Below are 13,566 nucleotides of genomic sequence, written 5' to 3'. Positions count from 1 at the left end.
GTGCTTTGGTTTACTGTTCCCTGGTGCGGTTGGTGTAGCATTCCGGGATGATGATGTCAAAGGAAGGGTGAAGCATCCAGAAACAAATTTGTTACCTAACATGTCTTCATAGTGATGCTCAATGTTTGGACGTACTATCGTGAGCAAAATTAAGAAACCAATGCAAGTGCATGCTGAAACGTGTCATATTGCATATGGGCATCAGTCTCGACAACAGGATTGCTTCGTCAGGCGGCGCCCGCATGCAGTTTGGTAAAATTCGGCAAGAACTCACAGGGGTCTCTCAAATTTGAGCACGGTAGTATGTACGTAGCAGCATGCAAATAATTATTACATGATCCATGTTCTTGACAAGTACGAAGAGCAAGTACGTATTGAAAGCACAAAAAAAACGCTCACATTTGCCTAAGAGCAACCTTAGCTTTATTAGTAGACAAAAGCAGCGAATGAGTCACACTGGAGGCCCCTCGCGTCATAGCATGCATCTTTTCCGAGAAAGTCGAATATCTTTCATTGCCTTGATGGCAGCTTGAATCCATTTGTGTGTAGCGACAGTTCCTGAAGATTAAGGGAGAAAAATTATATATTTATTATGATATGCACTGCTATAATGATCCCATTGCAAACTCAACTAGCAAATGCTGCTATTTGCATTAAAGGAGGATGGCTAATGTGACAGCACCCATGAATGCCAACACTGAATCAGAATCCCTTAGGCCTCAGCACTTTTAAAATACCGAGCTTCACAGCACATGGCTCCCAAATACCAACAGCCTTATTTCTAAAACATGACAACTGAGAATTCATTAAAAGTTGTTAATTCCTGGCTAGTTTTTCTGCTCATGCACTGCCCCATTGCTCTCAGAACCTCGCCATTTAAGCTGTTTATACTGTCCCTCACATGAGCTACAAACTATGCCCATCAATTAACCTCTTGTACTATCAGCAAGAAATGAAACGCGAACAAGACAGCTGAACCACGGACAGGAAAATACGCAGCTCTTAGCCAGGGGAAGCTGAATACTGGCTTCTGCTATTTTATTTTCGAAGGCGCGAAGACTTTTCGTTAGAAGTGTTATATAACCTCGCTAGTATTTCTCATCCAGGAGCTAATACTTTGGTGTTATTGTGTTGCCACCGATGTTTTCTTGCTCGCATTTCATTCGTTGCTGATAGTACACAAAGTTTCACATGATGACATACCTACAGTGAATTGGTCACTAGCTTCCATCCCGTACATTTGTTATTATCCTTTGTTTTGTGCCTCCTAATAAACCACTAACAAATCCTCAGTTGCAATTCTCGAATTGAGAAAAAAACAGCGCAGGAACAGGGACGCAAGAAAAGAAGACGGGACAGGCGCTGAGTAGCAACTGAAGGTTTATTGCCCGAAACATGAAAAAAATATACTCTAGAAACAACCAGGAGCACGCATGATTGACGCCAACAACACTGATTAGATGTTACAATCAGCCATGACCTTCAAGAAACGATATCTCACCCTCATTAACGAGGACGGATGGAGTGCTTACGCATGTGTCGTGGTTTTTCTGAATATGAAATGCTTCGCTAATTTCCCTAGTTAACCTGTCTTTGTTATTGTACAAGACCTTTGTGTTGTTAAAAAGTGGAAAACATTGTTGGGCAGCAGGCGCGGAGGTGTTACTATTACATTATTTGTAGTGCAAGGCTAGGTTCGAGGAAGGGTCCCCTTTCAAAGAGGTGTTATGTTCACGCAGGCGGGAATTTAGGCATCTTCCCGTCTGGCCTATATAGTTCTTGCCGCACATGAAGGGAACCCTGTACACCACACCCTTGGCACAAGGGACGAACTTTAAATCATGATTTACTTCACTCTTTTCTTGTCTTCGTTTTTTCTCTTTTTTTTGTTTTTCTTCTCTGCTTTCCCTATCAACCCTGGTGCAAATTTTGCCCAGCTTATTAGGTGCTGGAAAAAGCACATCTACCCCATATCTGCGGCCTACCTGCTTTAAACGGTGGGACAACTGGTGAACGTAGGGCACGACAGCAAATTTCTTTTTAACCTGACCTGAAGGCTCCGGTGTCTTGTGCCTACAATAGGACTTAATTTTTTAAAGTATTTTATTGCATGCCAGTATTATAGCATCATCCGGAAAGCCTGCTGACCTCAGCCTCTGAACTTCACTGTAAAAACTAGCCGTCACTTTGACGGTCACCGTTTTGTCAGTTTTGACGGGTCCTCGGCGTCATTTGGAAAAGACGGTGTCTTCGCCGTGAATCAGGGGGAGAGGGCAGAGCATCGAGGAGCGCAAAAAAATAAACAAAATTCTCGGCCTTCTGATTAGCTCTTCTTTGCAAACGTCATACGACCGATGGCCTATCGCGATGCGGTCGGGTTTGGCGCGGCGCGGACTCTGCTACGTACGAAGCTTTTTTGGCCTCCTCCTCCTGCGATCTTGGCGTGGTCGGTGTTTGCGGGCCATGTTGCGCATCATGTTGCGGGCCTTGTTTTTTTTCGTGTCCTCGCGCCATTTTGTTTTTCCGCGTCGGTGAGAAGACGGCGAGGCTTGGATTCATGGAAGCGGCTGCTGTGTCAAGCCAAGTGCGCCTGATTACGGTAGGTGTACTGCATGTTTACTATATTTGCTTACATTTTCCTTTCGGTACGTGTATGACACAAGCTCGGAGAGTCTCGTTCGAGCCGTCGTGGCGTGCACACCGCGGTGGCCGTCGTGCGTGAGCCCGTCGTGGATTCGTCTCGCGCTGTGCTCGCCCGCTTTCCTACACAAGCGTTACCATCTCTGCAAACTTTCTTCTGTGCGTTCCTTGTGAGCCCGCTCCTTCCTAACGCGAAAGGTGGCCTTGTATGTTTCTACACAAAGGTGGAGGGAACACGCGAGCCCGTTGCGATGCGAGCCGATCGCGCGCTTGTGGCTGTTGTAAACAACGCTGTCGCGCGGCTGGCAAGATGTGGCATGACAGCTATCACCCCATAGTGCTCCTTCGGTGCGTATTCGGCTTTCGAATTAAATCGGCCTCACTGTTTTTAAAACTCTTACTGTTCCAAAAGTATAGCACGCACTCATCGTCTTGCTCAAGACGTGTCCTGCATCCAGTTTTTAGAACAGCCGCAGGGGCTCAATTGACCCGCATCGCGATGATCCCGTGTGTTCGCTGCCGTATTGGTTCTACCTGTAGTAGGTGCGTCCGCCTTTCCCTTCGTTTTTTGCCGGGACATCTCGAGCACGCCTGTATCGTTTACGTGCGCGCTCTTCCGCGCCTATTTCATCTGTCCGGAACTGTTCTGCAGCTCTTCGGTCGGCTGTACTCGCCCCGGCTCCTAACGCTGCAGCCATTGCGAGGCGGCGGCGGGCGGCCCGCTGGTTGTTGTATGTTCCTGCTGCACTGGCCGTAGTTTGGCGTGATAACTCCGAAGTCCGGTGCACCTGCAGCAAGCTGTGATAGCTTCGTGCAAGCGGACCCCGATTTTCTAGAACGAGCACCTTGCTAGGAATAAATATTCGAAAACAAAAGACCAGGCCAGATCAAGAGCCTTCGCTGTCCTATAACCTTAAGGGTGAATAATCTCTGTCTTTCCTATGGCCCAAAGCTTGCCGTATGCGTAGTTTGTGTTAGTCTTGAAATTACACAACAAAACTTTTAATAGTATTACGTGCTAGTAATTTTGTTCCCATGCAGGCTCAGGTGTGGGCGACATCCACCTACTTGCCCTTGCAGTCGACAGGGAGGAGTGCATTTCCAAAACCAGTCTGGACAAGGCAGTGGGACTCCTTCTTGGAGCCTTTCTTGGTTTCAACATCTGGTATCCACCCGGCAGCCCTCTCACTATGGAAAGTTTGCAGAGGTAAATGAGTGTGAAATAATTAGAAAGACCCTTTCTATAAAGGTTGGTTGGAATTTCAGGACCAGTAAAAAATTTATTCAAATAATATTCATGACTTAAAATCGAGTACTTCTTCGAACGAAGAAGCTTAGCTGACCTCTGGTCAGCTTCCTTGGCTTTGTGGTCTCATATAGGGTGCTGCAATACAAGGTGCGGGACTGAAATCTTTTCTTTCAGGGATTTCTGGTAAATGCACTTGTGAGTAATCTTATAACTTGGCAGCCCTTAGCACAGCAAGCTGGCACTATTCATATCGTGCATCATCGCTTACAATGTTTATCAAATTTGTTACATGTTATTTCGTGTTCTAACAAAAAAAAAACAGCGAAAACTGAGACACAGGCCGATGAGAAGGTACACACACTACCGCCGAACTTACAGCTGATTTATTTTTGCAAGCGCATATGCAAATGAAACACTCAAGCCCAGTTGTCATTCCATTCCCGATAAAAAGCGCCACTCTTTTTCTGTGATAAGGACAGAGAACCACTTATTCTTTTTTATATTTTGTTAGAAGTGTTTCAAGCAGTTCTTGCTAATGTCTGGACTTACCCCTGCTAATAATGTTGGTGCTGTGAAACAGGCGAGCATTTGCTACAGTCCTTCACATGCAAAGCAAGGTTGCTGCCGGTGCCTGCTTGCAACTTCTTGCCGTGTTCTCTGCGACGTTCATTCGGGCATTGCCGAGTCTGCCTGATGTATACTTTCCCACTGGACATATGGATTTAATACACAACCCTCATTACACACATTGTAAACTCCAATTGGTAGTTGGTCTTGCAGGCTGAACACAAACTTGATACCAAAATTTTCGGACACTCTTTCAACCCATGGGAAATTTTATGGAAGTATGGGACAAGAAACACTCAGGTGATCCTGTTCTTCGATAAAATTTCCCATGGGCTGAAAAGAGCATCCCAAAAATTTGGTGTCAACATGGTGTTTTCAGCCCCTCATGAGCTATCTGGTCTTTTTACCCGCATCTCTGGCTGTGCAGAGAACGAGCATGCAAGACCAACCACCAAACAAGGTTCACAAAGTGTGCGGTGGTAGTTGTGTATTCAACCCCAAGTGCTGTGGGAAAGTATACATCGAGCAGGCTGGGCAATGCCTGAATGAATGCCTCAGGAAACACATTGCATGTGAGCACAGGGAGCAACCTGGCATTGCATGTGAGGGACTGTAGCAAATGTTAGCCTCTGTTTCACCGCACAAACATTACTAGCAGGTGGAAGTCCTTGCACGAGCGAGGGCTGGTTGAAGAATTTTTAATCAAAAAGAATGAGAGGTCCTGCATAAGCGAGCCATTTATCCTAGCATAGAGAAAGAGTGCCGCTTTTTGCCGAGGAGGGAAAGATGATCGAACTTGATTTTTTCATTTGCATGGGCGCTTGAGCGAGAAAAAATGGCTTCAAGCACGTGGATGAGCCGAAAATGAATCATTTGTAAGTCCGCCAAAAGTGTGCGACTTCTTCTAGTCCCGTGCCACGGTTTTCAGGACATTGCAGAAAACACATGGTATAATTGTTTATGTAATTCAAAATATCTTGGGTCATCTACGCTGCTCACTCAGGCTTGAAGCAAGTAATGCGTAACTCTATCAGTACATGTGTTGTACACCTTGTGATGGTCACAAGTGCTTTCCTCCAGAATGATGCATTGATCCGCCAGAGTTGTCCAGTTGAAAGGAATGCTTCTGATACCTTCTACTTCCAGACCTGCCTTCCCAAGACCGCCTAGATTGGTTTATGTGCCGTTGCCTGCTGATCAAAGCTTTGCCTTGAGGAAATGTGATGTGTACCTCTCTTTGACAAATTAAAGTACAATAACTATGTTGCTTTCAAGTGGTAAATGTAAAGGTAACGTCGTGTATATAGCCTGAATGGTTACATTTACAAAAGGGTGATGCAATAAGGGAACAAGACAGTGCACCTTTCGAACTACAGTACAGTCAAAATTTTCCACAAGGTGCAGTGGTGGGCTGTCGTCGCAGCTTGACAAAGCCCATGCCTTGCACGCCAGGTTAAAGAGTCAGGTTAAAATTCATTGTTGTGCATGACAGTTGAAACACAACACAGTTCATAAATGGAAGTTGGACAGATGTGTTATCTCCCTTTTATAGAAAAGAGAATTATGTTTTGATTTCATTTAAAAGTATTTAATGATGGCAACAAATTTGTTCCTTGTCATTTTTTGTCTTGGTGTGGCCCTTTTCTCATTGCTTCATATTGTACAATTTTGTACATATTCTTTGTGTATCATCATTGTATCTAACCTGGATATATGTTGTTTTCTGTTTTTCAGATGCCATGGTCCATGGATGTTATTGGGGGAAGCACCTAAGGTGAACAGGAGCTGCAAGTTTTCACGCCATTTTTGTATTTCGGCAAGTAACAAAGCACTTATGAGCAATAAATACCTTCAAAGGATATCAATTTTTTCAGCATCTTTCATAAGATATTGCATAATTCAAACAACTTTAGCTTCAGAAACTAACAAAAGATACAAGCGATCTTGTAGACTTCCAGTATTCGGGGTACTCTTGATCAAGGAAGGAGCAAGAGAAAGTTCAAACAACGGACAGAAACAACAGTTGAGATCGTGTCAAGAAGGATGACCATCAGCCCGACCTTGCTTAGGCCTGTAGCAATACACATAAATATGGACCGTAACTGTACAGAATTATAGGTTGTGCAGAAAACACACCAGGCTGTCGTATTAATTTAAGTGTGCTCGAGATTGACAAAGAAAAATTTGAAGTATAGACAAATTTCTGCTTGTGTGTTTTCATCTTTAAAATAATGCGTAATACATTAGAACAAATGGATCACCACATGGTATTTAGCTGCAACCGCTACAGATAATCCAGTTTCTTGGTACTATTTTGGTTGCATGAGGCAATTGGTTGCTGTGATGTGTAGAAGTTGTTTAGGTCGCGTGAGGCATGAAAAAAAATATAATTGCTTATACGTCATTTGTTCTCATATCTTCGTGAATGAACACTATGTGTCAGCCATTATATTGTAGTTTGATTCATGCCTCACGTGGAATAATCCAAATACATGTCACATGTATTGCTTGGCTGGTGAAACCGAAAGACATCAAGAAATTAACTTGTAAATTGCGGTTATGCACGGATCGCCGTGCGTTGATCTATGCATTCTAATGTGTAACACATCGTTTGCAACAAGATTCGAAACTTAGATTTGGTGTCTGTTATTCCGAATTGATTCCACAATTTACATAAAAAGACCTCCGGCTGTCATACTAACGACATAAATGCATTTCAGGTTGACAAAAACACTGTATAATGAATAGACGCCATGCCGTCATATTGACAGCGAACCGTTTAAATGACGCCATACTGTAACATGAAAAGACATGAGGCCGTCATTTTGACGGCTCAGTTGTATTGCTAGTTGACAAGCAGAACGTAAAAAAGATCAAAAACACCGTCATTTGGAAATGACGGCCGGCTGTCATTTTGACGGTTAGATGCTTGGAAATAGAGCTGCCAACATATTTACCGTCATTTTGACGGATTTTTTTTTACAGTGTTCTTGACTAAAACTGTGACTGATAGCATGCAATTTGGATGCAAAATTTGGATGCATCGTGCGAAAATACATTCGCTTTCGAAAGCATGCAGGCAAAGCAAGCCCTCCAGTGCATGTAACTAGTCGAAAAAGCCAAATTTTGTCGAGCCGCAGCCCCAAGGGTAATCGCGTTTTCCAAATTCTAAAAACTGATATGGCTATTACGACCAGCTACAAATCTCTGATTGCAACTAGGCGTCTAACTCTACTGATTAAAAAGTTATTTATTAAAAATTAGTAAACCAGCTTACTGAAGACAATTTACCGGCTTTCTGTTGTCCGCCAACACTGGTGATAGCACAAACGATATTTTTACCCCCAAAAGCCTATTTTTGAAAATATTTGAAAGTGATTCCTGAAACGCCCGGCATTCAGGTAATGCTGCCTCTGCACCACTATGCTGTCACATTTATGAATCAGTAACTCAAGTTAGCTCTCCCTTACATTGTGCACTTCCAACCTAAGGAGAGTTTCATACCACATTTCTAACTTGGGACCAAAAAAGAATACTGTGTTCAGTTATACGTTAAATTTTACACTGCGAAGCGACCTCATGAGCAGTGTTTTCCCGAGTCACAACCTACAACCAACTTCAACATCATGACCTCTCCCATAGCAGATATAATATGAATAAATGCTGTTCAGCTGAAATGGGAATCGTTTGAGCTGTTGTTGTGGTTGGTTCCATAATTGGTGAGAAATCTGTTGTAAATTTAATTTTTGTTGCTAAAGTATTAATTCACTTGTAGTCAGTTGTATTCATATTGGCTCATATCAGTCAATAACATATTGACTTTTAAATGCCTCGTGAGAAATCGTCTGTAAATAGATTTTTTCTTGCTTGAGATTTAATTCACTTGTAGTCAATTAAATTTATATTGGGTCATGTCAGTCAATAACATATTGACTTTTTAATGAGTCGTGAGAAATGGGCTGTAAATGGAATTTTGTTGCTTCAGTTTTAATTCACTTGTAGTCAATTAAATTTATATTGGGTCATATCAGTCAATAACATATTGACTCTTTAATGAGTCGTGAGAAATGGGCTGTAAATAGAATTTTTGTTGCCTGAGTTTTAATTCACTTGAAGTCAATTAAATTTGTATTGGGTCAAATTAGTCAAGAACTTATTGACTTTTTAATGACATAGTGAGAAATCGATGTAAATTGATCTTTTGTTGATTGAGTTTTAATTCACTTGTATTCAATTAAATTTATATTGGGTATACCAGTCAAGAACATATTGACTTTTTATAGTCCAATGTCATTAGGATTTGAGTATTAATAGACTTTTTGTTGACTCAACAAATACTCTATAAACAGTTAATTGCTTCTCAATGTGCATTTTTGTAAGGGCTGCACCTTATTCACTACCATTGACAAAACAGTCATCATGCTTGCTCCGCAGAAGGGTTGGCACATCAAGGTAGCCGATTGTGCATCTCAATGTTAATTTAATTTTGTTGATGTCGCATATATTAACACGTAAAGTGAAGGCCTTAGCGTGATAGTGGTTTGCTTTCAAGTGTTTGCATTAGTACATGGAAGTTTTCTGCAGCTATCTACGATTGCAAGATACATCGTGCACGCATTAAATTGCGTGAACTCACTGTGCACATAAGGATCCTTCTCTACTGCACGAACAGTATGCGCGTATTGATTGCACACTTATTGCGTGAATGATGCCCAATCTGATGGACTTCGATTGTTAGGTCCGCCGTTTGCGATAAACTTCACATCTCTGGTATGTCGACACAGATTATCTGAGTCGTGTGGAATTCTGTAATGGAGACAATGCTTTTTTTTAGAAATATCTCTTTTAGACTGACAGTAACGACAAGGACATAAGTGGCAATAACACAATGCAGAAATGTCTTCTCTACTCCTGCTAAATTAGGCCCGAGCCTCGGTTACTACACTTCACTAGCAGAGCAGCGAACTTTACCATGCCACAGCAAGAAATGAATAGTGTAGGAAGACCCGTGTAAAGCGCGGCCCACTGCCGCACGCAGGGCAGTCGGACAACTGGTTGATGGTTTGTGGGGTTGAACGTCCCAATCAACTCAGGTTATGAGGGACGCCGTAGTGGAGGGCTCCGGAAATTTCGACCACCAGGTGTACCTTAACCTGCACTCACATCGCACAGTACACGGGCTTCTGGAATTTTGCCTTCACCGAAATTCAATCGCCGCGGCCGGGATCGAACCCGCGTCTTTAAGGTCAGCATCCGACCACTGTAACCACGGAGCCACCGCGGCGGGGCGCAGTCGGACAACTCTACATCCGCCCACTATCCATTAGGTGGCCCGATTTTTCCCAGTCCACGGCAGAAGCAGATGCCTTGTGAACAACCCCCGCGCCTGCGTGTTTTGGTCGCAGGGATTGGCGCCAGCGTCAGTTGTTCGTGGCGTCTTGGGGACAATAGAAAGCTTCACCCCCTTGGTTCCAACGCCTCTCATAAAATGCCACTCATTTCCCGGGTCATGTCTGCTTATACGCGAAACGCAAGCTTCACAGAAATTCCTAAACAGCAGATGCATCGGCACTAAGGCAGAAGAGCAGTTCTAAGGGCGGAAGTTACAAAGGATTCCTTCCCGGGCCTAACGATGCCATGGTGAAAAACTTGCATAGTTTCACAAGAGACGCTTTATTTTGCTGTGTGCGCAAAAAAAAAACAATCTATACCCTACGTTGCCCAATGGACACCGTACACATTAACCTGCTCTGAGAGCACACAGCTCTTATATTAGACTCGCGCCTGTATTCGCAAGGAAGAAAACCTCAGAACAATGTCAGTAATTTTTACAAAGACAAATAACTGCTTGAGGATATCCGAGAAGGTTAAACAGAAAGTAAACTCGCTCGTACACTCAACGTTGATATTTGAAGAAATAGCACCAATATGAGGACTCCGCACTAGGGAACTCGAGCAGTATTTTCGCTACACCTATAAAAACTGGCAGCTGCGCCACGACCGGCCCGCATTCCTTCGCCGAGCATTCTGAGGCTTTTATCGGGCACCCGACGCCGCGGCGCTTTGACTGACCATGTTCACTTGCTGCGAAGTACTTTCTATGTTCGCGTGCAGCTGGCGCCTCTTGCGTCCGTCTCTCCGCGGGCCCGAAAATGTGTGCAGATGCCCAGCAGCTGCACCATGAGCCAGTGATGTTCAGCGGTGGTCAGTTTAGTGATGAATGACGCGGCGCGCGCCTACCTAATGGCGAGGAAGCGGCTGACTTCTTGGACAATCAGTAAATGACGCATGCGCTTAGCGTGTCTGTGATTTCTCACAGACTCGGGAGCGGTACGTGCCCCATTGAAGCGCGTTAAAGCTTTGGAGTGGTAGGGTTTTGCGTGTTTAGAGCCCCGAGGCTGTACGTAGAGTTTGGGCAGTACCGTACTTGAGGGCTTTCGGTTCAGCGGCCTTTAAAAAAAAATCTGAGTGATAATAAATACACTATAGGTGTTAACTAAATCTGTCCGGGCGTACTGCCTGTGTGAGCACGGTAATGGAAGTCTGTGTTATTGTAATGAACGCACTAGCCCTACGCCCGTGCGAAAACCATATTTTTTAACCACCTGAAATTCATTAGCGCGCACCGACATTGCCAAACGTGTTTTTGTAATTTGTCTCGATGGAAACGGGCAACATTCGACCCGCGACCGTAGAGTCAGAACCCTGGCGCGAAAGCCACTGAAAGACCTCGGCCACTGAAAGACACACTGAAAGAAAAAAGAATCACAGCGAGCTGAGAAAATGCAATATGTAGATACGAAGAAAACCTGACGCGCATTTGTGTCGCAGTTTAGTTTTAAGATTGCATTGAATGTCAGTTTTTATATGAGACACCGCGTGGTTATTCACTCTGGCCAAAAAAAAAATGGGTTGGGCAAAAACAGCGCTCTTTCGCGCAGTTTTATTAAAGCCGCGAACACGAGCTGCGTTTCTCTACAGAAAAAGCGCGCCCAAAGGAAGATTTTTTCGACTAGCACGAACTATTCATCCTTCCCGATAAAATGCGTAGAGTCGCTCAGACAAGGCGTTGTTCAATGCCGTCCGCAGCGTCCTCTAGCGTGGTTCTCTGCCTTCTGAATTTCCTGAAGTGGGCAAGGTCTGGAAGACAACCACATGACGTTGCTCGTTAAGCGCAGCGCCAATTTTATCGCGATAGTGCAATGGTTCGTCAGGAATCTAACTGATACGCCATGTGCGTCTGCGCCACCGCCACATCCGTATTGATACGACGTGGGGATAAAAAAGGAAATTTCTTGTTCCGGCCAGCATGCTGTCGACTACCTTCTATACGATCTGATACACAAGCCATCAAGAGTACTACCGGGCAAGGTTAACACATGGATCGTTGTCGGTTCGTTGAGAGATGTTATTAGGAAACTGTAGATATGACCCGAAAATATAGAGTCGTCAGCATTGCGACCGATTATATTCTATCGGATCAACCTGTGGACCAACATGCAAGAACAGGGGAAAACCGCGTCTTTTTCGAAGCAGTGCAGATGTAGAAGAATCCATCCTGGAGCCCAACTGAAATGCAGGATTACTGTCTCATCGGGGAAGTCGCACTGCCGTCTGCCTTGAAAAAGATGTCTTGTAGGTGCTACATGCAGCTAGACACGAGCTTGAGACTGAAGCGAAGTAATATTATCCCGAATCACCAAAAAAGGAATGCTAGTATGGAGTGAAATCGATATGCAGTAGTAAATAAGCCTTCGGACAAACTTGTCGTGTTATTAAAAATTAACAAACTGCTACATCATTATCAAGTGAACACTACCGACACTGCTGCGTCAGAATACTGAGAGTGAGACGAAAAGTTTTTACAGTAAAAGTGTTTATTCACGAGATAGGTATCTAGGTTGAAAACTCATTTATCGGCGACGAGAAATATAGATTCGTCGAAGGGGCTCCATTTGCTTGAAGTGCAGCATCTGCCTAGCGACTTCGATTAGGGTGAGAGGATAGCGTTGACCTGATTTCTAATGAGTCTGATCTCGCCTACATCCAGTCGTGCATCGATGACCGCAAGCAGGCATAAATTCTTTAATGTCGGTTCCAAGTGCAACACGTGAAGATCGGTCAGCGTCGCTTGCTCCTCAATAATCTCCCCTTCCTGCATGTTCGCTTCCGGGCCATAGCCGCCGAACACGAACACTCTTTCGCCAGAAATGCAGCAGCCTGGAAACCACCTGGCAGACGGTCCTGAGCCCCACGGCTTCACTTCAGTCCAGCACGATGCCTCGGGGTCATACTTGTGCATGTCTGCACAGAAAGTGTCCATAAGTTGGTTGTACCCCCCAAAGATGTACAGCTCGCCTCTGTAGACAAAGGCTGAATGCCCGTACCGAGCCACGGGGGGAAAGCCTTGTACCTGTGGGCGTACCCAGGTCGAGGTTGTTGTTTCCAGGTAGTATAAAGAGTAGACATTTTCAATGCGACCAGCGAGAAAAGGGGCAGCTATGCCACCTCCCCACACATACATGCGGGTCCCGATTAAAGAGGCTGTGTGGAAGGATCGCGGAGCAAGGACTTCTCCATTGGTGGGGACACGATGCCACTCCATGGTATCCAGGTCAAGCGCGCTGACATCTTGGGCAAAATCCGCGTCACCAAAGACATACATGCGCTGACCGACCATGCAAGCTGAGGCGCCGTAATGCGGTGTCGGCGCATCGCCGTTCACTTGAGGGCAGCTCCATGTCATGGTGTTGGTGTCGAAACAATAAAGGACGCTTTCCGGCTGCCAGCCGTTCCGCAAGCCCCAAAGGTACGCGCAGTGACCATAGGCGACAACGGTGCGACGAAAAATGCTATTCGGCTGGCCATTCAACGGCGAATGTGTTAGCACGATATCCCACTGCGACGCTGCAGGGTCGAAGATGGACACGTCGACGAGGTTCCTTAAGGGGTGAGGCCCGTCCTCGTGAAAAGAGCCGAACGAGTACACCTTGCCGTTGATGGAAACGGCACCGTGGTTGACTTGCTCTGGAACACCACTCAGTCGCACCGTCCACATCTTGACGGGGCACCTAGTGCACTGAGAAACGCGGCGCGATCGTTCCGACGAT

The 13,566-nt window shown here is 44.9% G+C and overlaps 1 pseudogene; it reads right to left on the bottom strand.

The window, feature by feature from the left end:
• Positions 1 to 3,704: 3,704 nt before the first annotated feature.
• LOC149326523 (uncharacterized) overlaps positions 3,705 to 13,566 on the bottom strand; it is a 62,133-nt pseudogene continuing 52,271 nt past the window's right edge.

The sequence above is a fragment of the Amblyomma mixtum genome, chromosome 10, assembly GCF_055824585.1.
Source record: "Amblyomma mixtum isolate Tamu chromosome 10, ASM5582458v1, whole genome shotgun sequence".
In the NCBI taxonomy this organism is placed as follows: domain Eukaryota; kingdom Metazoa; phylum Arthropoda; class Arachnida; order Ixodida; family Ixodidae; genus Amblyomma; species Amblyomma mixtum.
This window is presented reverse-complemented; position numbering and strand designations above follow the sequence as displayed.